Source organism: Dipodomys merriami, unplaced genomic scaffold, assembly GCF_024711535.1.
Source record: "Dipodomys merriami isolate MVZ:Mamm:240054 unplaced genomic scaffold, mDipMer1.0.p SCAF_4, whole genome shotgun sequence".
Lineage (NCBI taxonomy): Eukaryota > Metazoa > Chordata > Mammalia > Rodentia > Heteromyidae > Dipodomys > Dipodomys merriami.
Window position 1 is genome coordinate 78,815,005 of NW_027205603.1, and position 24,210 is coordinate 78,839,214.

Sequence of the window (24,210 nt, forward strand, 5' to 3'; positions counted from 1 at the left end):
ACACCGGGCTTATTCTGTATAGAAGGCAGCCTGGTTTCCTGAAAGCCATGTGAGACTTCAGGATGAGGAAAATTTGGAAAGATAGTATTTTTCTGCCTGTTTTTTTTTGTTTTGGAGGGGGGGGGTGTGAGAGGGCAGCGGAGGGGTTCTGGGGCTTGAACTCAGGGCGTGGGCACTAAGCCTGAACTGCTTTTGCTCAAGCCTAGCACCCTACTACTTGAGCCATAGCACCACTTCGACTTTTTCTGTTTATGTAGTACTGAGGAATCGAACCCAGGGCTTCCTGCATGCTAGGCGAGCACTCTGCCACTAAGCCACATTCCCAGCCCTCTCTGCCTGGTTTTGATTACCACCCCCTGGAAGAGCCCTCCTGAGACATATTCTTTCCCTAGTTATCTTTCTTGACAAAATTGGATACCAGCAATTCACAGTTTTCTTATTTACGCATTCTGTCTACTGCCTATGTGTCTGTGTGTGTGCACACTTATGCGTGCACATTTGCCTTATATTTACAAATACAGAAGCTAGGGGTGCTGCTCAATGCTAGAGTGCTGCTTAGAAAGACAACATTTTTGCACTCTAAGAAGCAGTTTCTTTCTCTTTAGGGATTATGCTTCTTCCCCTTCCTCCCAGTCCCCATGAGGAGGGATGAATTAGATAATGGAAGCTCTGGAGTTTTGTGAACGTGTGCTTTAAATCAAGCCTTTTCAGAACAGGCACAGCTTTTAAGTAGATAATTGGGCAGGTTTTCTCAGACACACACACAAATCTGTCAGACCACAGGACATGTCTGTCACGCTGGAAAGCTCTTCATGTCTACTCTCTTTCTTTCTACCCAAGGCAATCACTCATATGTTTTCTGCCATAAGAACTTGGGTCATTAGAGCTAGACAGAATGCTGGCTCCACTCCTAACATGGAGGTCACTTTTGGCTTTTGGCACACTTGACTTCCCTTGGCCTTTCTCTTACGTTAACTGAGGATGCAGTGCATCTGCTCTTGCTAAGGTTGGGACCAGATCTAATGTATGCTGAGCCCTTGCGTGCCACACTTATTGCCCCTCCCTTCCCTCAGAATGAATAAATGGGCACATCTCCAAGAGACACCCTGTTGGTAAAATACAATTGGTCGTATCTTCAGTCTTTGGCTCTGTCTGCTGGCTCTGAGCTTCAACATTACGAGCCCCAAGTTGCCTCCTGCCTGTTACCCTTGAGTTCTCCCCGATTTCCCCCATTTTTCTGTTCCTAAATTCATCTAGAATGTCACCCCCTCTTCCACCCCTTTCCCACACTCTGCTGGATACTCGGGTCACAAGGTCCTTCCTGAGTGGTGTCATCTTTGCCATCAGCCTTGTTGCCAACACTGAGTTCCACTTAGAAATCTCCAGAGGCACCGATGACTGCTTCTGACCCACCCTACTCATACTTTCCACCTGACTTGTCTCATGCCCTGTGTCTTGTGACGCATTTCCATGTTCACCTGGGGCTCCCATTTATAGTTTTTTACTGGCACTGGGTCATCTGACACGGAGCCTATGTTTACGAATCAAATACCTTGGGCTTGAGTTCAGCTTTACCTTTCTGTTAAGACCAATGACAATCGCTTCAACTCTAAGCATCAGAATTTCTACTTTTCCAATAAAGTGGCTTACAATAGTCAAGATTAAATGTGATGTGCATTCTGGCTTAGCCCCTGGTACATACTAAACAGTAAGTTTTTGAGGGGGAAGGCAGTGCTGGGGTTTGAACTCAGGGCCAAGGTTCGGTCCCTTAGCTTTTTTACTCAATGATGGTGCTCTACCAGTTGAGCTATACCTCTGCTTCTGATTTTTGCTGGTTAATTGGAGATAACAGTCTCAAGGATTTTTCTGCCTAGGTTTTGAATCATGATCCTCAGATCTCAGCCTCCTAAATAGCTATGATTACAAGTGAGCCATGAATACTAGGCAAGCAGTAAATGTGTGTAGGTGTTGAAAGTGGAGTTTTAGGGTCCAGGTCCATACTCCAGGCTTTCCCCTAGTCAGATCTGGCTGCTTGACCCCACACACAAATAGCCATATAAAGGACTGAGTGATGGCGAAGGGCAGAGAAAGGAGATTGCAAAAACTGCACAGGAAGCGGGAAGAACGCAGCCCATCTTCGGGGGACTGACAAGAGCTTTGAGCTTAAAGAATTAGGACAGGAGGTGAGAGGTGTACGTAAACAGTCTCAGTCACTAGTGTGGCCGGGTTAGTCATAGTCTCTGTCCTGGCTTTGGGCTGGGAGCCATCTGGTCTGGGTGAGCAAATTGCTGTAAACCTGGTGGGTGGTCTGTCCTGAGGAGGCTCTGCTGTTCCCTTCCTCCAGCCCAAGATGTTATCAATCCAACCTAGATTCCAAAGCAGCTTCAAGGTTCAAGCAAAGAACAGATGCAGAAATCGAAGCAAGGGTGCCAAACTTTTTTTTTTTTTGGGGGGGGGTGGGTTCGTTAGTTCATGGGCCCAAGTAAAGGATCAGTACTTTATAGCAAAAGCAGTGTAAGGATCTAGTCACAGTGTCATTTATGATATTGCTTGTTAGAATTATTGTGTTATTCTGAGTCTTCTGCAGATGGTTACTTAAACGAGCTTGTATTTACAAACAAAACATGAAGTGATAGAACAGTAGCCAAAAGTCTATATCATGGGAAGAAGGTTTAGTGCTCATGTGTCATCCATATTGCAGTATACTATCCTAACTCTCTTAGGAAGAGTATAGTTTTAGGAATGCTTAATCTCAGGTTCTCATCTGAAAATGGCAAATGTAACTGCTTTATGGCGTAACCCTGAGGAAAAGAATATGCCTTAGCCTACTTTCTGTTCTTACAATAAAATATCTAAGGGCAGGTAATTATATAAAGAATAGGAGGTAATTTAACTCATTGTTTTCGTGGTAGGAGAAGTCATACAAACAAACAAACAAACGTGGGCCTAGCATCTTCTTGCTATATCAAACACAGAACAAGGCATCACTTGGTTAAAAAAAAAAAGTGCTAACTGGAGCCCTCTGCCTTTGCCTCCTCTCCTTCCTTCTCCTCCTCTTCTTCAGGGTACAGACACGAGCTGTTGGTTTAAATAGAAAAAAAATTAGAATGGGGATGGGACTTGTACATAAACAGTTTCAGTCACAAGTGTATCCCTTCTTTTTTTGTCAGTTGTGAGACTTGGACTCAGGCCTGGGCACTGTCCCTCAGCTCTTTAGCACAAGGCTAGTGCTCTACCATTTGAGCCACAGCTCCACTTCCAGTTTTCTGGTGTTCAGTTGGAGATAAGAGTCACAGACTGCCCTGCCTGGGTTGGCTTTGAACCATGATCCTCAGATCTTAGCCTAATGAGTAATGAGGATTACAGGCATGAGCCACCAGCACCTGGCATGTGTACCTTGTCTGGGGAGAACAGCAGTATTGGCAACAAAAAGATACGTTAAGCTCCCAAAAAGATTTATTAAAGTCCTAACCCCTAGTAGCCAAGAATGGGACCTTTTTGTCCTTTGGGAAGAAGGGCTTTAAAATGAGGTTATTAGAGTGGGCCCCACGGGGCAGAGACACATGGAGAAAATGTCCATGTAACTGGATTGCTTGCACACAAGAAAAGCAAGCTGGTCGACGTAGAAAGCACGCACCTCTGTAGTATTCAGAAAGAGCAGCATGCCCTGTTCAACTCTTTTTTTTTTTTTTTTTTTTTGTGAAAATACTGTACAGAGGGGTTACAATTACGTGGGCCAGGTAATGAGTACATTTCTTATCAAGCATTGTAGCCTCCTCCTTTGTTTACCCTTCCCATCCCTTCCCAGCCTCCCCCCACCCCACCCAATCCTCCCCCCCACCACCAAAGTTGTAAAGTTCGTTTTCAACATGACAACTTGTACTTCTCATTGTTGCAACAGGTCCACCTGTATCCTTATTTAAACGACTTGTTTTTCCCCTTCCCCTCCACAAATTATACCGACATCAAATACAGTGAAAGTAGGGGTTATACTGTGGGGGAAGGACATACAAAGCAACAAAGAAATAGTCTTATAATTGCGTTAGAAACAAATGCATGAAAGAAAAAAAACATTTAAAATACATATCTTAGGGTTCATTTTGCTAACATCACCTTATCTGACCTTTTCTGCTTGACTCAGACATATACTAGATATTGCAACTAAGGGAAATCATGGGACCTATGTTTCTTTGGGCCTGGCTTACTTCACTTAATATAATATTAAGTGAAGTAAGCCCTGTTCAACTGTTAATTTCACTTCCAGCATCCAGAACTGCAAGGCAAAGTGGTTCTGTCATCAACCAGCCACTCTTTGGGGCTTTGTTAATAACCCTAAGAAACTAATCTAGATTGTGGTCATATGTCCAGAAAGGAAAAACATTCTTTGAGGAAGTGGACAGTGGCTTGTGGGAGACAACTAATAACCTTTCTTTGAAAAGTAAACAGCACAAACATCCTTCCACAAGTATTTGTTGAGTTCCTTCTACTTTGCATGCTCAATGGCAGGCAGTGAGCAGTTGTGAGCAAAGCTAGCAATAAATATACTTGTCCTTGGGGCTGAAGGTTTCAAGACAAGGCAGATATTGATTACTGGCAAATATTTAATTACAAACTATGCTGCTACCTGATGGTCTGCATTCCATGCAATTATTTTGTTAGAAACTATAATTTATAGGTTTTGGCAGGAGCATGGCTACGTACAAGGAGCTGGCGTTGTCAGATACAAATGTTTGCATATGTGCACATTTTATTCATTTCTAGAATTTAGAGATACCTCTAAATTCTCTAAATTCCATCTGCCATTTTTTTTTCTGACAGATGACATCTAATATTGTGGGTATTAAAGTTACAGCTAGGGTCCTCCAAAGAGACCCTGTGAGAGGAAGGAAAATGATAGCTGAAATGGAAGATGTTAGTTTGACACAGGGTCAAACATACCTGGAACAGGGATGAAGGGTACCAAGTCTTGTTTTGCACATTCCTGTATTTCCTGCTGCCTCTTCTATCTCAGTAAACAGCATCATCACCCACTCAATTGCTTGGGCCAGAGACCTACAGTTGAAGATACTTCCAAAATGTACCTCAAGTGAATGACTTACATATTATTGTTGTTGTTGGCCGTGAGGCTTGAACTCAGGGCTATGGTGCTGTCCCTGAGCTCTTTCACTCAAGACTAGTGCTCTACCAATTTGAGCCACACCACCACTTCTAGTTTTCTGGTGGTTAGGAGATAAGAGTCTCATGGACTTTCCACCCAAGCTGGCTTCGTACCTCCATCCTCAGATCTTAGCCTCCTGAGTAGCTAGGATTATAGGTGTGAGTCACCAGCTCCTAGCTTCACATTTTATTTCCTAAAAGCCTTTGAGCGTGGGGACGAATGTGCAGATAATAGGTGACATGAGTCACATACAGAAGCTGCAGACAGCTTGGAGTCTAGACTGTGTACCCTACCAAAAAGGTGGTTGTTGAATTTTATGCTTAGCATATATACTAGATTTTCAGTAAATTTCATGACTACCTAATTCTAAGATAATACTACAGCAGTTTTGGTTACATGATAGGCCATGCTAGGCATCATCCTAGATACATTTCCTCTGGCATTATTTATTATAGCAATCCTGATACTCAGGTATTGTCTCCATGTTTAAATGGATTAAGAAATTAGCTGGAGGCTGGGAATGTGGCTTAGTGGTAGAGTGTTTGCCTAACATGCATAAAGCCCTGGGTTTGATTCCTCAGTACCATATAGACAGAAAAAGCCAGAAGTAGCACTGTGGCTCAAGTGGTAGAGTGCTAGCCTTGAACCAAAGAAGCTCAGGGACAGTGTCCCAGCCCTGAGTTCAAGCCCCTGGACTGATTTTTAAAAAAGAAAGAAATTAGTTGAAGCTGTGTGTTGGTGGCTCATGCCTGTAATCCTAGCTACTAGGGAGGCTAAGATCTGAGGGTTGGGATTTAAAGTCCATGAGACTTTTATTACCAATTAACCACTAGAAAACTTTAAAAAAGAAGAAGACAGCTGAAAGCTAAGATGTGTGTATGAATTCATATATGTCTAGACCTAGATCCCATGTTTTGGTATTATTGTGCTCACATGGAACTGATTATCTCGAAAGAAAGTATAGGCCAGATATATCTTTCACATCATAGGGATTTAGATAATCTGTGTACAGAGGCATCATATTGTATTTGGACCACTGTATATCGGCTCATGCTGTGTTTAATGCTACTCTCCTAGAATATACTGATATATAGATGACTTTTTGAGACAGGTGATAAATTCATGTCAATATTTTTTTTAAAAATTCAAAGGACTGAGCTGTGGAAACCAGAATGTATCCTTGTCTGTGAACTTTCTAAATATCAAGGATCTGAATAGCCCAAATCTGTTGACATTTGGGCTCCCTCCGTGACTATTTTGTTGCTGTCGTTCTTGCTGTGATTCCTAAAAGCAAGAAGCCTGGTGTTTCTTGAGATGGAAGTGTGGATGCTGTGGTGTGATAATAGCGGGTCCTGCGCAAAGTTCCTACTGAGTATTACCAGACACCTTGTTCTCTTCAGGGATTCGGCATCTGTTTTTTTCTTACTTTATGTTTTGTTTGAAAATGGTTCATGTTCTCACTCTGGCTGAGTCTAAGCTTTAGACATGTTTGCCTTTGCCCTCACATTTCATTTTCTTCTTGTCTGTTCTCCAGCGCCCATGTACTAATAGACTCCTTCCACCAGGACCGCTGTGGAATGTGAGGCCAGAGTGTACAAAACGCCACCAGACTGTAGGGATCCCAAGCTATCCTGGAGCCTAAGGGACTCATGTGGACTTGCTGTCTTTTGTGATCACCTTCAAGGCAACCTGACTTCTATGAAGTGAAAGCAGCCATTGGCAGTGCTCTTAATAGGCATTAGAACATTTCAGTTCTTGGCTCTTTTCTATGGTTTTGCAGTGGGTGGCTTTATAAATCATAACTAAAGCTAAGTTTTGTCCAGAATATGTTGAAATACCCTCACCAGTGTCTTTGGAGTTTCCAAAGTGTTACTGCCATTAATCAGAACCTTACAGATAGAAAGATTCCTCTAATTCTCAATACCATTTGGGAGTCAAATGACTTGTTAAGAACCAAGTAGCATCTGTGAAGCACATGTCCACAAAACAGACCTACACGGTGTGTGCATCACATCTGAACAATTAAGTGCTTTCTGTAGATCATATAAAACAGATCCACAGATTCTAGGATAGGAGTCCTCCAGACCAGCCTCTTCATCTTACAGACAGTAAAAATAAGGACCAGTGAAGTGAAATGACTTCAGCCGGTGTTAAGTGAGAAGACCAGGGCTAACTTATGATCATTTCCGACATGATGTTGACAAAAATATGTGAAATAGATGAACTTCAGTGGAGCACTCCCTTTATATTGTTTCTTGATTTTTTTCTAGCTCACTTTTACCATCATAGTCTTTTGGTAACTAATAATGATGTGCACTCTTTTATGTTCATCTGTTTATTTTTCTTTTTCTTTTAACTTAGTTATATAGAGGAGGATTTTGTTGTATTTTAACACATTTACAATAGATTTCAATTACCTGCCTCTTCTCACTCTCCTTTTCCCCCTTTTGATCTGTTATATTATTATATATATATTATATTATTAATAATAATAATGTCTTGTTTGTGTCAAATGTGTATATAAAGATGTTTTCCTTTTATTCTCAACTTCCCAAAATAGAGATATAGTACTGCCAAGTCCATTTTACACATAAGAAAATGAACACTTGGGTGGGACACAATGGTGTGTATCTCTAATCTCAGCACTGAGGACGTGAAAACAGTAAGATCTTGAGTTCAAGGTCAGCTTGGGCTGCATAGTTTAGACCCTATCCTAAAAAAGGAAAAAGCCTCAAGTGAGGTGTTCAGGGCCAAGAGTGAATTCCAGCTCTGTTTGTGCCATAAATTCCACTTTGGGTACTGATCTTGAACATAATCCTCTTGTTTAAAGCAAACATAAACAAGAACTCAGAGAACCTTGAAGGAATGCCCAGACTGGAGTTGGCCTGAGTTGAGGCCCAGACCTGGACACTATTTGGAAACAATCTATATTTTTAACTTTTTAGTTTTTTTTTTTTACTGGTCCTGGGGCTTGAACTCAAGGCCTGGGCACTGGTTCTGAGCTTCTTTGTGCCCAAGGTTGGCACTCTACCACTTGAGCCACAGTGCCACTTCTGGCTTTTTCTGAGTAGTATATTGGAGACAAGAGTCCCACAGACTTTTTTGCTTGGACTGGCTTCAAACCATGATCCTCAGATCATGAGTAGGTAGGATTGCAGGTGTGAGCCACCATCACCCAGCTTGGAAATAGTCTTTAAAGATGGCCATGATGTAGAGTACTCTCCACCCTGGATGCAGCGCTGCATTCATTTTCCTGCCTCTAATTCAAATGGAGGATGGTGCTCTATGCTTCGGCTTTGAAATACCTTTGTTTTTGCGTCCTTTGGACTGTTTCCTTGCAGAGTGTCAGTTACACACATACTTGGAAGTTTATGAGCCCCACTTCATGTCAAAATCCACACAGAACAAACCAAGCAAAGAAGCAGGCCCTTGCTCTTTCGGTTGCCTTTCAGAGCCAACTAATTACTCGTGCCCTCAGCTTTGTTGCTTTGAATTGTTGCATCTGGGCCAAGTGGCATTCAAGAAAGCTGGCCTTCCCTCACTTCTAGTGTGAGGCAGTTTCTGTTGCATAAAACACCCCTGGAGAGGCTGCAGTGAGGTGTGGTGTTGTATCCTGGGAAGGCCCCAGTCTTGAACAGAAAAAGGCTTTTTGTTGTTGGTGGTGGTGGTTGTGGGGCTTGAACCTTAGGCCTAGGCTCTGTCCCTCAGCTCTTTAGCTCAAGGTGAGCACTCCACCAGAATCACTTCTTGTTTTCTGATGGCTAATTGGAGATAAGAGTCTCATGGACTTTCCTGCCTGGGCTGGCTTTGAACCGTGATCCTTAGATCTCAGCCCCCTGAATAGCTTGGATTACAGGTATGAGCCATCAGTGTCCAGCTAACAGAAGGTTTTTTGAAGAAAAGGAGATATCCTTCATACTATCCCTAAGAAAGTTGAAGGCTATTTCAGAAAATCAGTCTCTAATTAATTCTAACATGCCTCTCTCTCTCTCTCTCTCTTTCTCTTTCTTTCTCTTTCTCTGTCTTTTCAGTCCTGGGTCCTGAACTCTGCGCCTGGGCGCTGTCCCTCAGCTCTTCAGCTCAGGGCTAGCACTCTACCACTTGAGCCACAGCACCACTTCCGGCTCAATACTTGGATCTTTAGTTTTCAGATCTGGAGGTTTGTCCCCTCCCCTTCACATCTAGATTCTTACCCACTCCGTTTTGGCATGAGTTTCTCCTAACTTAGGACAAATCCACAGTGGGACCCATGGCAAAGGCAGGGAACAGGCAGAATAAGGAGCCACCTGGCTCAGAAGGGCCCACAGAGCGTCCTGCATCTCAAAGAAGAAAGCTGTTTCTGTAGTGGTCACGTGACCAGCTGTGTGACCACGGTAGAGACTGCAGGGCCTCAACTGCGCCGTGTTCTGGGCAGGGTGGCTACCTGCACGTACCTACACTAGAGTTCGTGAGATCAAATTCTACTTTGTAGGACCATTGTGAAGCAGACATGCATGCTACTTTATAAGACTGGGGAGGCTGGGTCCTATGTGATACTCACATCTGTTAAGTTAGAATCCTGAGCTATGGGCCATCTCTGTGTGTCTCAAACTCTTAACTAGTCTACTAAAAATCCATGTATATATACAGGTCAGTGTTCCATTTTGCTGGGACAATTCTATTCTTGTTCTTCACCATTTCACCACCACCACCCCCCCCCCCCCGGTGTCCATCACTCAAAGTCAAGTGTCCATCTCAATCTCTGCCAGTGCCCTCAGCCCTTACTCCATCGAGTCCTGGACTCTGCGCCAGCTTATCTCATCAGCACGTCCACCTTTCCAAGTCTCTGCCCAGGTTTGCCTTCAGCCTGCATCTCCTGTCAGCACCTCCATTTTTGCAATTGCTAGCAAGCCTGTCCAGGCTTAATGCTTGGAGGTCTTGTGTCTGCAGATGCGACAACACTGGATGCCCAGTACTGTGACATTTTCACCTTCAGATTTCACTGCTACAAGTCCAGTTCTGATTCTCTCATTTCCTGTCTCCAGCACAGTTGACAAGTCCCATCTCCTTTAGAATATCTAGTAGTAAGCCTGAGATGTCTTACTGTTTCTTCATATGGGATAAAGAGCTAGACAGAGTGGTGGAATAGACAATCAAGTTGGAAATTGCCTGCACTTTTTTTTTTATGGCAGTACTTGGATTAGAACTCCAGGCCTCATACTTTCTAGACCTGATTAATACCACTGAGCCACCTCTCTGGCCCTGTTTCACTGGCTATTATTAGGATAGGTGTACACATGAGCCTTGATCTGCCTATGCTATAGGCTCCCTAATCATCCATGGGATTACAGGCATGCAACATCTCCTCTAGGTTCACTCTATGGAGAGGAAGTGTCATGGGCCTTTTTACCCTCAGCATCTCACATAGTTTTATATGACATACATGCACCCACTACGGTTTTCAGAGAGGTCTTGCATAGTTTTTGCTGAGGGCTGGCCTTGAACTTGGATCCTCCCAATAGCAAGGGTTACAAATGTGAACCACTGGCATCCAGCCGCTACCAGCACTTAGGCATTTCTCTCTCACTTTCTAGGAAAAGGAACATAAGTTATAACCTGTCATCTCTGCATCTGTATCCCCTCTTCCTTTTTCTCCTACTTTTTCCACAATCCTGTGCCCCCCGCTTGGCTGCTTATGGTTCTCAAACATTCATTCTTCAAATTCTTTGTTCTGAGTGACTAATTTCATTCCTGATGGTTCTGGAGTGATTTCACAAGGGAGTTTAGTTCCAGATGATCTCTGAAAAGCTATGGCCTCATCAGTGGTGGACGTTTTGAAGCCATAATTTGTCAGTAAAGCCATTAGTTGATGATTAGTTCTTCTCACTAACTCAGAACTGGAACCGCAGAGAGTCAGGGCAAGTCACATCCTGCTCTTCCCCTGCACTTTTGCATCTATACATTATTGAATGAACCTCAGTGGCCATTAGCAATAGTAGTTGCTTCATTTCTACTTTCCAGATATTATGCATGATTGTCTTGAGCCAACTTGAACCTGAAATTGTATAGGAAAAGGAGTTGGGGAAATATAATTCTATTCTAGTCAGCTAGCACCACAAAGCTCTAATCTTGTACATTCCTGTTCTTTCTCTAGCCACTTGCAAAATATACACAATACAAGTTGGTAGGGTGAAGAGAGTGAATCTGAGATTTGATCAGTAATGCCAGTGTGAGGCTGCCCTTGATAGAGCGAGGGTTCAAAGACTTTTCCTGGAATATTAGATCTTATAGACACTCTGGGATGTAGAACCACATATCCAGAATGAGGGGTTTATACCATTCTCTCTTAGGAGATCAAACTATCCTTGTCTTACATCCTCTGGATCCTTGAGACAGGGATGCAGAGTGGCTGCATATATTTAAGACACCAGTCTTCTGTTCAGTATTTTCTCTCCAAACCTGGAAATAATGAAGTAATACTACCAACCCCTTGTCATATGCTCACCATGGCTTCTTTCAGCTACTTTGTTAGGAGACAGAGAAATAGAACTATGCCAAATAAAGTTGTATGGAAATTTTTTCTGGAAGCATTTTTGTTGTTGAGGGTTTCTTTGTTAAGCTATTATTTATTAAGTGTGTGTGTGTGTGTGTGTGTGTGTGTGTCCTGGGTTTTTAACTCAGGGCTTGAACTGTGTGTGTGTGTGTGTGTGTGTGTGTGTGTGTGTGTGTGTGTATGTGTGTCCTGGGTTTTTAACTCAGGGCTTGAACTCTGTTCCTAAGCTTCTTTGCTCAAAGCTAGCACTGTGTGTGTGTGTGTGTGTGTGTGTGTGTGTGTGTGTGTCCTGTGTGTGTGTGTGTGTGTGTGTGTGTGTGTGTGTGTGTGTGTGTGTGTGTGTCCTGGGTTTTTAACTCAGGGCTTGAACTCTGTTCCTAAGCTTCTTTGCTCAAAGCTAGCACTTTACCACTTGAACCACAGCTTTACTTCGACTTTCATAGAGCTTGCCTAGACTGACTTTGAACCCTGATCCTCAGATCTCAGCCTCCTGAGTAACTAGGATTGCACGAATGAGCACCAGGCTTATTAAGCATTTTTTTAAATGTTCATAGTAAAGTCAGTCATCCAGAGCTAACCTATAAATTCACTACATTCTTGCATAAAGATTTAGTAAATTAAGGCTGGGTGTTGGTGGCTTACTCCTGTAATCCTAATTACTCAGGAGGCTGAGATCTGAGGATTGCAGTTCAAAGCCAGCCCAGGCAAGAAAGTCCAGGAGACTCTTATCTCCAACTAACCCCCGAAAACTGGAAGTGATGCTGTGGCTCAAAGGGCTAGAGCACCAGCCTTGACAAAAAGAGCTCAGGGACAGCCTCCCCCCCCCCCAGGCTCCAAGTCAAGCCCCACAACTGACAAAAAAAAAAATAGCCCACAAAAAAGATTTAGTAAAGAAGTTCGAGCTTGGTTAAGAATCTAGTGGTATTCTTCAGGGATACAGGTTAGAACGAGGCAATCTTTGTAGTCATTGTTAGAGTACCTTGCTGTTAGCTTGCTCTATTTTACCTTCATGGATCTTGGTCACCAGCCCAGGAGCTCAATATTAGCTGTGGTTTAGGGTTGAATTTGACAGTGTTGAGTCACAGCCTCTGATTGTGTAACTCAGTGGCCGAGCCAGAAGACAAAAAGCATCCAAGGCCCGTCTGGTTCCAGAGCCACCATCTTTCCGTTATATCCTAGTGCTCTTCAAATGTGGTAAAGTTAACTTTTCTGGTACTTTTCTAGTCCTTCTTTTCTCCATCTGGCTAATACTCTAGGCAAAATAAGTTAGTCACTCTACCAGAGGCTAGCTGTTGGCTAGGAATGGAGATTTGGAGGGGTCCCCACATCCAAACCCATACAGCTCCCCGTGACTTGTGCCATGAGGCTCCTAAAGACTGTGTGACACAGAGGAAACTCCGGGCCATGTACACTTTCACTGCCTGCCATAGCTCTACTCTCATACTGTGGACAGCTCAGTACAGAGGGCCTCTTGACCCCACAGCACACATTCTTGAACTGATACAGTCCCGAGTCTCTTAGCCTGAATTGGGCTGAATACCAGTAGAATAAGGGAAGATCCTAGAGTAGCTGCCAGCTACATGGATCCCTCCAGGATGCTTAGTCCAGATCTTACTGTATCTAAAAGGAAGTTTCCCTGGAGCCAGTGCTACTCATAACCCTTCTACTTTTCTCACCAAATCATTACCAACTAGCTGGTAATCTCTGCATTATGCACGTAGCCAACTGAGGCTATGCATGTACAATGCAGAAATCACCATCTCTGCCTACACAACCTCTGATTGGGTGTGTGCACATACACACACACACACACACACTTTATTCTTCCTCTAGATCAGAGCTTTACCACACTGGAGGAAAATGGAGGGGAATAAAAAAGAGGACACAGTCTTAGAAGTCAGGTAGTGTTCCTAACATGCTACAGATTGTCCTTTTGGAGTGCAATAATATATGAAACATAGATTTATGAAAACAGTTACAGAGCAACTAGTTGCTTGATGAATAACCTTAATATCTTGCATCTTAGTTAAGAATCAATCTTTATGTTAATTTCGCACAACTCAGGGGAAAAGAAACATGTTAAGCAATAGAAAAATAAACATTTCAAGGACAAATAGAGAATTGGGGGGTAAAGGATTCTTATGGAGAAAAGCATTTAGGATGATGGAGGAAGGCTGGCCTTGTAGAGCCTTGTGTGGGAGTTGTTATCTACTTTAAGAAAGTTTCTTCAGAGGTCAGAATTCTACACACAGGGCTGGGAAGGTAGCTCAGCGGTAGAGTGCATGCCTTGAATGCATGAGGCCCTGGGTTCGATTCCTCAGCACCACATAAACAGAAAAAGCCGGAAGTGGCACTGTGGCTCCAATGGTAGAGCGCTAGCCTTGAGCTGAAGAGCTGAGAGACAGCACCCAGGCCCAGAGTTCAGGCCCCATGACCAGCAAAAAAGAATTACACACACACACACACACACACACACACACACACACACACACACACATACACACACACACACACACACACACATACACACACACACACACACACACACACACACACACACACACTTACAATTATAGGGAAGTTCTAAGGAACAAGGAACTTTCTGCAGCCACAGAGTCAACCAGTTTTGTATGGGAGCCCAAGAGGGTAAGAGTAAGATCTGGCTTTTAGGTGATGGTGCCTTCCCTTCACTGATAGAAGAGACCCACGGAACCCTGTGGTTGTAAAATGCACACATTGCTTCTTTCCAGATACCAAACACTAACCACCTTGGGAAACCACCAGACAGACCACATTGTTGTCTGTCTTTCATGCAGGAAGAGCTCAGAAGTGTCCTAGTTCAGCCTTGAGCTGCCTGTGATGGGAACAGGAACCATCAGGATAGCCTACACATCCTCCTTCAGCCTCAGCCACATCTCTAGAGAGAGTTCCCAGGAAGTGTGCGTCTTCACTTTGAGAAGCCAACTCATTAGAGCCAGAGTTTCTCATGCCTTCCCCTTCTTTAAGTCTACCACTCTCCCCCGAGATCAGCTCCCCAGCTCAGCCAAGTGGACCAGGGGCAAGTCTAAATCAGAAACACACCAACAGTTTGGACCAGGAAGTGGGCAGATTCTGTGTGGAGGCAACAGGCACTTTGAATTTCTCAATTTAAAACAAAAATGCTTTTGTACAACTTTGTGTTACTGTTGTTATTGTTTTATTGTGAAAGAGGGTCATTCTTATCGAGAGTTGGCTTTGCTTCAAGGCTGATGGGGCAGTCTGTTCTTGGAGGACACCATAAGCATATAGTATGCTTACTGTGCACACAGCACAAAGAAACGTGAATTCTCTGGGGAGAGAGGCCTGTGTTTGTCCAAGAACTGGATCTCTGTCTCCTCCCATGTGCACGTCTCTCCAGCCAGTTGCATACTTGAAAGAGAGATTTATGGGGCTGGATGTACAGCTTTTAGTTATATTTTTGTTCTCTACTTTGTTGCTCTTGTTTTGTTTTACCAAGAACAGTGTTTTGCTGTCCTGGCTGTACCAGGCATAAACACACAACTTACTACCCAGTATCAGAAATTTCTAAGTAGTATGATTGATAAATGTAAATGTGTATGTAAACATCAGGCAGTCGTTGAGTGTAATGGATTCTACTTACCAGTACATCTGGATTCAGCGTCTGTCTCAAAGACTTTGGTGAGGAACCGTTTTGTTTTTTCTAAAGCCAGGCCCTTGTACGGTCTAGGCCAGGCTCTCCCTCGGTTTATATCTCAGCCAATTACATAATTATAATGTAGGACAGTTTCAGTTCTGAAGCAACTTTTTCTTTTTAAATTTATTATGCCAGTACTTGGATTGAGTCTCTAGGCCTCACACTCTCTTATTTGTTTTTTCTGCTCAAGGCTGGCAATGTACCACTTGTGCCACACCTTCATTTGGCTTTCTGTTGCTTAATTAGAGATAAGAGTCTTAGGGAGGAAGTGGCGCTGTAGCTCAAGTGGTAGAGCGCTCGCCTTGAGCTGAAGAGCTGAGGGACAGTGCCCAGGCCCAGAGTTCAGGCCCCACGACCGACAAAAAAAAAAAAAAAAAAAAAAAAAAAAAAAAAAAAAAAAAAAGAGTCTTAGGGATTTGTCTTCTGGGTTGGCTTTCAACCTCAACCCTCAGATATCAGCCTCCTTAGTTACTAGGACTACAGGTTTGAGCTACTAGTGCCAGGCTCTAATGCTACTTTTTTTTTTTTTTTTTTTTTGGCCAGTGCTGGGGCTTGAACTCAGGCCTGGGCGCGATCCCTGAACCTCTTTATACTCAAGGCTAGTGCTTTACTACTTGAGCCACAGTGCCACTTCTGGCTTTTTCTGAGTAGTTTTTTGGAGATAAGAGTCTCATGAGCCAGGCTTTCATCATTCTTCATCCCTCCCACCCTCTTCACTTCCCTCAATTTTCTTGAATTTGTAGATATACCTTAAATTTTATAACTTCATTATTTCCCCTTTCCTCTCCATCTACTCCTCTCTCTTTAATCCCTCCCACCTTTCAAGCACCTATCCTTTGATGTTTTTCTTGTTGGACTATGAGTTAGCCTTTCTAAGGAATTACACCATTTAAGTTCTCCCCTGAATCTGCCATGTTTCAGTTAATATATTTGTGGATGCTTGACTACCACTCCGAAGTGTTTACTTATAAATTAATTCTGGCTTCCACATATAAAAGAAGGCATGCATTGTTTGTCTCTCTGGTCTGACTTAAAATGATTTTTTCCAGGTTCTTCCATTTCTTTACAAAGGATACAATATCATTCTAACAGATGAGCAAAATGCCATTGTGTATATATACCACATTTTCTTGATCCATTCATCCATTTAGGGGTAACTGGGCTGATTCTATCCCTTGGCTATGGTGAATAGTGCTACAATGAACATGGTTGGGTTGGTGGCTTTACTATATCCTAGGTTTGTAATGCCTAAGAGTGGAATTGCTGGATCATAAGGTTGTTCTATGTTTCGTTTACTGAGTAAGCTCCATACTGCTTTCCAGCTTGTTGAACAAATTACATTCCCACCAACAGTGTACTAAAAGATCATGCTTTATCTAAATGTGTACAACATGATGTTCTCAATCTGTAATATTCTGAAAGTCAGGTGTATTTGCACCATAGTCCAAATAATAGGAACAATCAAAATATGTTAGAAGTTTTTTCTTTCTGAGCTCTAAATTTCAACCTTTTCCTTTTCCTTCTCTCTCTCTCTCTCTCTCTCTCTCTCTCTCTCTCTCTCTCTCTGTCTCTGTCTCTCTCTCTCTGTCTCTGTCTCTCTCTCTCTCTGTCTCTGTCTCTGTCTCTCTCTCTCTCTCTCTCTCTCTCTGTCTCTCTCTCTTTTCTTGTGTGTGTGCTGGTACTGGGCTTGAACACAAGGTCTCACACTCTTGCTTGGCTTTTTCACTCGTGGCTGATAGCTTTCCACTTGGGCCACATGTCTATTTCTAGCTTTTTGCTGGTTAGTTGGAGATAAGTCTGCTATATATCAGCCTCTGAGTAGCTAGTATTACAGGTGTGGGCTACAGCACCAGCTGGAAAGTCATCCTTTTATACTTGGGTTGTACTTTAAGGAGGAAGAAACATTTCTATTCTGCTAAGGGTGATGTGGATGTTTATAAGGTCATTCAAGGGCTATATAAAATTATCAATATGTGCAGACAAGCAAGAGCAGTCAATGTGAAGTGTAGGTTTCTGTCCCATCACATAGCAAATGATTTCCTGGGTCGTATATAGTATATAGGCCAGAAATTCTCCACTCCTGAAAATAGCTTTCTACATTGTGCTGACTGAATGCAGAGCTGGCACTTCTGCTGTACAACTGGCCCACAGTTTAATGAGAAAAATCTCATTAATTGGTTGGTTTCCTGGCATCAGGCATACTTCAGAGGGATTGGATACCTGACAGGATAATTCCTAGAATCTATCTGAGTGTTCTGTTTAATTTCAAATTTGTCATCTTGCTTCTGCTTTCTGTATTGATTAAATATTTAATTTGGCTGCCATACCCTACTAACCAACTCCTTCTGATTATTTTTCTCCCATCTGTTTCGGTCTTCTTTCTTCTACTTCTACTTCTTTCTGTCTCTGGAATGAGGTCTCACTGAATGTTTCCTCCCCTCTACCCCCCTCTCTCTCCCTCTCCCTCCTCCTCTCCCTCTCTCCCTCCCTCTCTCCCTCTCTTCCCCTCTCTCTCTCCCTATCCCTCTCTTTCTCTCTCTCCCCCTCCCTCTCCCTTTCCCTCTCCCTCTGTCCCTCTCTCCCCCCCTCTCTCTTCCTCTCCCTCTCCCTCTCTCTCCCTCTCTCCTTTCCTCTGTCCTCTCCTCTCTTCTCTTTCCTCTCTCTTGCTCTCGTTCTCTCTTGCTCTCTCCCACCCCTGCGGTGGGACTTCAGCCATGTAAGAACAAATGTGGGGTTGCACAATCTGTGGGCACTCAGTCTGTCCAGAGGGATACCATTTGTCTGCCAGCACCGGCACAGGGAGAGGAATGAGAGGGAAGATTGTGTAGTTGGTTTGGCTTCCTATCAAGAGGAAGCCTGGAGCTCTGCCTGCCTAGGTATTTACCCTCACCTGATCACACCCTGAACTTTGCTGAGTCCTGCCCTTCTCTTCCTATTAACTCTTCCAAGGCCAACTTTGGTTGTTAAGACTTTTCTCCACCACCTGCTTGCTCAGAGACACTTGTGAATGAACCTTTCTTATCTTAGGCGCACTACTGTGTGAAGCTTTTGTTCCTTCTTATAAGCAATGAGAATGTGCTTCTTGTTCATCTCTCTGGGAGTGCCGGCACTATCTCCTTGTGGAAGATGAGGTACATAGTAGGTCCGCATGATGGATCCATTTTCAAAGAACTGAAGAAATGAGACACCATCTGATCTCTTTCTTTCCTTCTTTTTTTCTTTTTCTTTTTCTTTTTGCCTGTGCTGGGGCTCAAACTCAGGGCTTGGGAGCTATCCCTGGACCTCTTTGTGTTCAAGGCTAGCACTCTACTACTTGAGCCAAAGAGCCATATCCAGCTTTTTCTGAGTAGTTTATTGGAGCCTTGCCCAGCCTGGCTTCCAACCTGGATCCTCAGAGCTCAGCCTCCTGAGTAGTTAGGATTACAGGCATGAGCCATCAGCTCTCAGCTACCATCTGATCTCTGATAACAGACATATACAAGAAAGATCATCCAGGCACTAGTGGCTCATACCTGTAATCTTAGCTACTTAGGAAGCTGAGATCTGAGCCTGCCTAGGCAGGAAAGTCTGAGAGACTTAACCTCCAATTAACCACCAGAAAACCAGAAGTCAAGTTGTAGCTCAAAGTTGTAAAGCACTAGCTTGGAGCAAAAGAGTTCAGGGACAGCACCCAGGCTCCAAGTTCAAGCCCTACAACCAACAAAATTTAAAAAAAGGAAAAGATGGGGCTGGGAAGGTGGCTCAGTGGTAGAGCGCATGCCTTGCATGCCAGAGGCCCTGGGTTCGATTCCTCAGCACCACATAAGCAAAAAGAAAAAAGCCGGAAGTGGCTCTGTGGCTCAAGTGGTAGAGCCCTAGCCTTGAGCTGAAGAGCTGAGGGACAGCGCCCAGGCCCAGAGTTCAGGCCCCATGACCGGACCCAAAAAAACAAACAAACAAAAAAAGGAAAAGAAAAAAAATAACTAGAAGAAAAACATCACCACCTAACTTGAATTTGCATTATCAGTGGTGGGTAGGATCAAAACCCCCAACCCAAGTAAGGGGAATATGCTCCTAAAATAGGCCTAGAAAGAAGCCCACTTACACATTCTGTGTGTACTGTCTGTTCTTTAGTAGAGAGGGGAAGTGATGTTCCCCAGGCTGTGCTTCCTGTGGGTATTTACAATACGTGTTGATTTGCAAAACACTGTGTACCGTAGATGCTAATTGAGAGCCCTTTCTAACAGAGTGCTTGCTCAGTAATGACTGCCACTCTGGGCCATGTCTTTAGTAAGATTGGAACCACAGCAGTTGTTGAGACCACTTAGGGAGAGATGACGTCTTTGTTCCCAGCCTGGTTCTAAAAATACTACCTGAAATGTAAGCCTGAGAAATGGCTTCTGGGGTTTTTTTTTGTTTTGTTTTTTTGTTTTTCTGGAAAAGATATGAAATAAATGTCTAGGCTTACATATTGTGGAGATGTTAATTAGCACAGATAAATAAAGCAACCTAATCTTAATTGAATAAACACCTTCTGAGACTGAAAGAGACTAAGATCAGCACCATAGTTTGTTTCTGTGCTTGCTTGTTTGCTTGGGAGTTTTTGCTTTTGTTTTCTTGAGACAAGGTTGTGCTAGGTAGCCCAGTCTGGCCATGAACTCCATCCTCTCCAGTAGCTGAGATTATAGACATGCTCCATCCAGGCTAATACTGTACATATTTGAGTAGACCTAAAACCATCAGACCGTCTTAAAACCACTTGTCTTCTACTGTTCTCTGCCAGTCTCGGAACTTGCAGGTATGTATTCATCAGTTTGTAGTTGTGTAAGGCATGAAGTTGAACCCTGAGCACCTGGGCAGAGGTCCTAAGCAGAGCTCGCTCATGCACTTCCTCCTGAGCACATGGCCTTTGCCAGTCAAGGGGCTGAAGCACCTGGATTCCTGAACACAGGAGGCACCAGACCCCACTTGGAGTTCAGCCTGAATCCTCTCCACTGTCTACAGAGGTCCATGCACTGCTGCCCTCAAGCTTCTCTTCCTTCCGTGTTGCTTGCTTCTTCCCTCCCTCTCTCCTTTCCTTCCTTCTGAAAAGTTTATTGAGATACAAGTCACAAAATATACAATTCACCCATGTAAACTATACAGTGGCTTTCAGTATATTTACAGTTACACGATCATCAGCACAATTTTAGAGCATCAGTATCACTCCCAAAAATAACCCCCATGCCCATTAACAGTCAGTGCCGTGCCCCCCTCCCTCCCTGCTCCCTAGCCCCTGGGTACCAGGAATAGCCAATCTTAGTAGACCAACTGGCCTGTTTGAACACTTCATGCCACCCATGGTGGCGGGCTTTTTCACTTAGTATAGTATTCTTAAGGCTTGTTGCTATGGTTAGACCCATTTTATGTAGTATAATATTCCATTATGTATACCAAATGTGTGTACCAAATTTCATTGTATCTGCCATTATTTGATGCTTTTTAGGTTCTGTGAGGGTGGGGCTGGGGGTGCTGGTTTGAGGCTTGAATTCAACTCAGGACCTGGGTACTGTCCCTGAGCTTTTTCAACTTAAAGCTGGTACTCTACCCGTTGAAGCACGGCTCCACTTCTGGCTTTTTGGTGATTAATTGAAGATGAGAGTCTCATGGACTTTACTGCCCGCCCAGGCTCTGAACTGTGATCCTCAGATCCTCCTCAGTAGCTAAGATTGCGGGCGTGTGCCACTGGCACCTGACTTCCTTCAGTTTTGAAAGTGCCTTGTCTTCAACCAGGGATTACACACACACATGCCCATCAGTTAAAACTAAGGAAGGCAGGAAGTAGACAGAACCACCTCTACCAGGCCAGATGTGTGGCCATCAGACTTGTTGAGATCGAGTCTTCCTATTGTTCCCGAGGGTCTAGGATCTGGATTTTATGTGAAGATTTCCTAGTTTTTGGATGTTGGTCATTGAAACAGGCTATGTGAGAAAGACAAGACACAATGGTGGTGAAGATGAAGGAGCCCACCCAGAGCTCTCTGCACTGAGCTCCCCTGGCAACTCCCAGTAACCAGAAGTTTCTCTGTGGAGGAAAGGAGAACACAGATCTCAGGTTCAACTCTGGGTGGGAGGGGTGAAATTCCTCTCATTCTTTGGCCCCAGATCTGCTGCAGCAACTGAAAAAAAAAAAAAAAAGAAAGCAAAGCACTGGGTAATACCTCTGTTAGTGCTAAATCATCCTGTAAATGACTGTGACCCACTTCAAGATGGATTCTGACCTGCCAGCCTGACCTCCATTATGACTATGACCTCCACCATGCCTGAGAACTGCTGATTTCGTACAAGAAGTGCCCAGTGCCAGGCACCAGTGGCTCACATCTATAATCCTAGCTACACAAGAGGCTGAGATCTGAGGATTGCAGTTCAAAGCCAAGCCCAAGCAGGAAAGTCCAGGAGACTTACCTCCAATCAGTCACCAGAAAACCAGAAATGGTGCTATAGCTCAAAGTGGTAGAAGTTAGCCTTGAGCAAGAGAGCTCAGGAACATCATCCAGGCCCCAAGTTCAAGTGCCAAGACTGACAAAATAGAGAGATGTACCCAGAATCTGTGAGGACAAACTTGTGGAAATGGAAAAGAGAAAGAATGATCATGTGACCTTCTTACATTTGGAGGTGATGTTATTCTGTACGTTGAGTGGACAAGCAGAAAACAGCAAGTAAATAACCACCTGCTTGCTTGCTGCTTTCCATTTAACCCTGAAGGCGATGGTTCTCTGTGGGGATTTTTTGTTATTGTTATTGCTGATGTTGGTTTTTTTATGCCAGTATTAGGACTTGAACTCAGTGCCTGTCCCTTAGCTGTCCCTTAGCTATTTTACTCGAGACTGGCACTCTACCACTTGAGCCATACTTTCACTTCTGGGTTTTTGCTAGTTAATTGGAGATAAGAAGCTCAATTTTTTTGCACAGGCTTTAAACTTCAACCCTTAGATCTCAGCCTCTTGAGATCTTAGTATTATAAGTCTGAGCCACTGGTAGTTGGGCAAGGAAATTTTCTTTTTAGGTCTGAGACCAGGATTTGAACTCAGTACCTGACACAACTGAGCCATGCTTCCAACTCCAAGGAATAATATATTTTTTTTGATCCATCGTGGCCTTGAACTCTGGGCGTGGGCACTGTCCCTCAGCTCATCAGCTCAAGGCTCTACCACTTAAGCCATGGCCAAGGAATTTTTTTAATGAGAAAATAAATAAACCAGGTGCTGGTGACTCATGACTGTTATCCTAGCTGCTTGGGAGGCAGAAATTGGGAGTATCTTAGTTATAATCACCCCTGGCCAAATAAATAACTAAATAAACCCTTCTCAACCAAAGCTAGGAACAGTGGGTCATGCTTGTCATCCTAGCTACATGGGAAGAGGAAAAAGAGGAGGTTAGCTGTCCTGTTCATTGTATTGAAAAATAAAGCAAAAGGAATGTGATTTGATTGAAGTCATAGATTGCCTGCCTAGTGAAAGGCCAGATCCTGAGTTCAAATCAGAAATACCACAAAAGAAATGAAGGAAGAGAGGAGGGATGAATGAGGAAAGAAAGTGTGTGTGTGTGTGTGTGTGTGTGTGAGAGAGAGAAAGAGAGAGTGAGAGAGAGAGAGAGAGAGAGAGAGAGAGAGAGAGAGAGAGACTAAAAGAACCCAGTACCGATAAAATGCATGGAATTATAGTGGTGTTTTAAATGCATAATCTGATTCTAACCTGGAAAGACAGGCTCTTTTCACCTGTCTGATTTGTTTGCTTGTGCTAGGATTGGAACAGCAAGCACTCTATCTCTAACCCTATCTATCTATTCTATAAATGAGACATGATTTTATTATGAGACATAAAAAAAAGAGGAAAATGACCTGATTGAGGTCATCCATCAAAGTGGCCTAAGACTTAAATCCCTATCTTGAAACCTTGCAACATTGCCACTGACATTTAGCCATCCTCTAATATTTTCCAGTTTTGATCTAAGTAACCATATAAATACTTTGGGCCAATATAATATTTAAATACAAGTTGACCCCACTCAGAAAGCAATGAATAGGAAATGGTAGTGTTCCAAAGTATTTTAGCATTGTCCACATTCTTGAGTCTTCAACACGAAAGTAACTGATAAATAAGTAGTTGATTTCTCAAGCATTACATTTCAAGAGGTGTGAGAGTGAGAGTTACAGGTAAGCAAAACATCACTAAATGAGTTTCTCAACCCAAAAACCCGCCCCGCTCCTTCCCATTTGTCTTTTCCTTCGTTCTTCCTTTTGATTTTCTCCTTTGCCTGGCTCAAGATTTGATCTTCTATAAAGATTTTTAAAAATCCTTCAGATCCAGGTGCTGGAGACTTATGCCTATAATCCTAGCTAATCAAGAGGCTGAGATCTGAGGAGTAAAGTCTGAAGCCAGCCTGGGCAGCAAAATTTGTGAGAATTTTTTTTGGCAGGGGAGGGGTTGGTCTTGAGCTCAGCGCCTGGGCGCTGTCCCTGTGCTTTTTGCTCAAGGGTAGTGCTCTCCCCTTTAGCTCCACTTCCACTTTTCCAGTAAGAGTCTCCTGGACTTTGCTGCCCGGGCTGGCTTCAAACCGTGATCTTCAGAGCTCAGCCTCCTGGGTAGCTAGGAGTATAGGTGTGAGCCACCGGCGCCTGGCTTGTGAGAATCTTATCTCCAATTAACCAGCAAAAAATTACTAATTAATTGATTATTAAAATAAAGCTGGAAGTGGTAGATCAACAGCTTTGAGGGGGGAAAAGGAAGCCAAGCAAGAGATTCAGATCCTGGGTTCAACCCCAGTACTGGCATAAACATACACACACATATACTACAAACTACCTGA

The 24,210-nt window shown here is 43.5% G+C and overlaps 1 protein-coding gene across 1 annotated transcript in view; it reads left to right on the forward strand.

The window, feature by feature from the left end:
* Deptor (DEP domain containing MTOR interacting protein) overlaps positions 1-24,210 on the forward strand; it is a 127,330-nt gene that overhangs the window by 96,779 nt on the left and 6,341 nt on the right. The gene's annotated exons all lie outside the window — the stretch shown is intronic.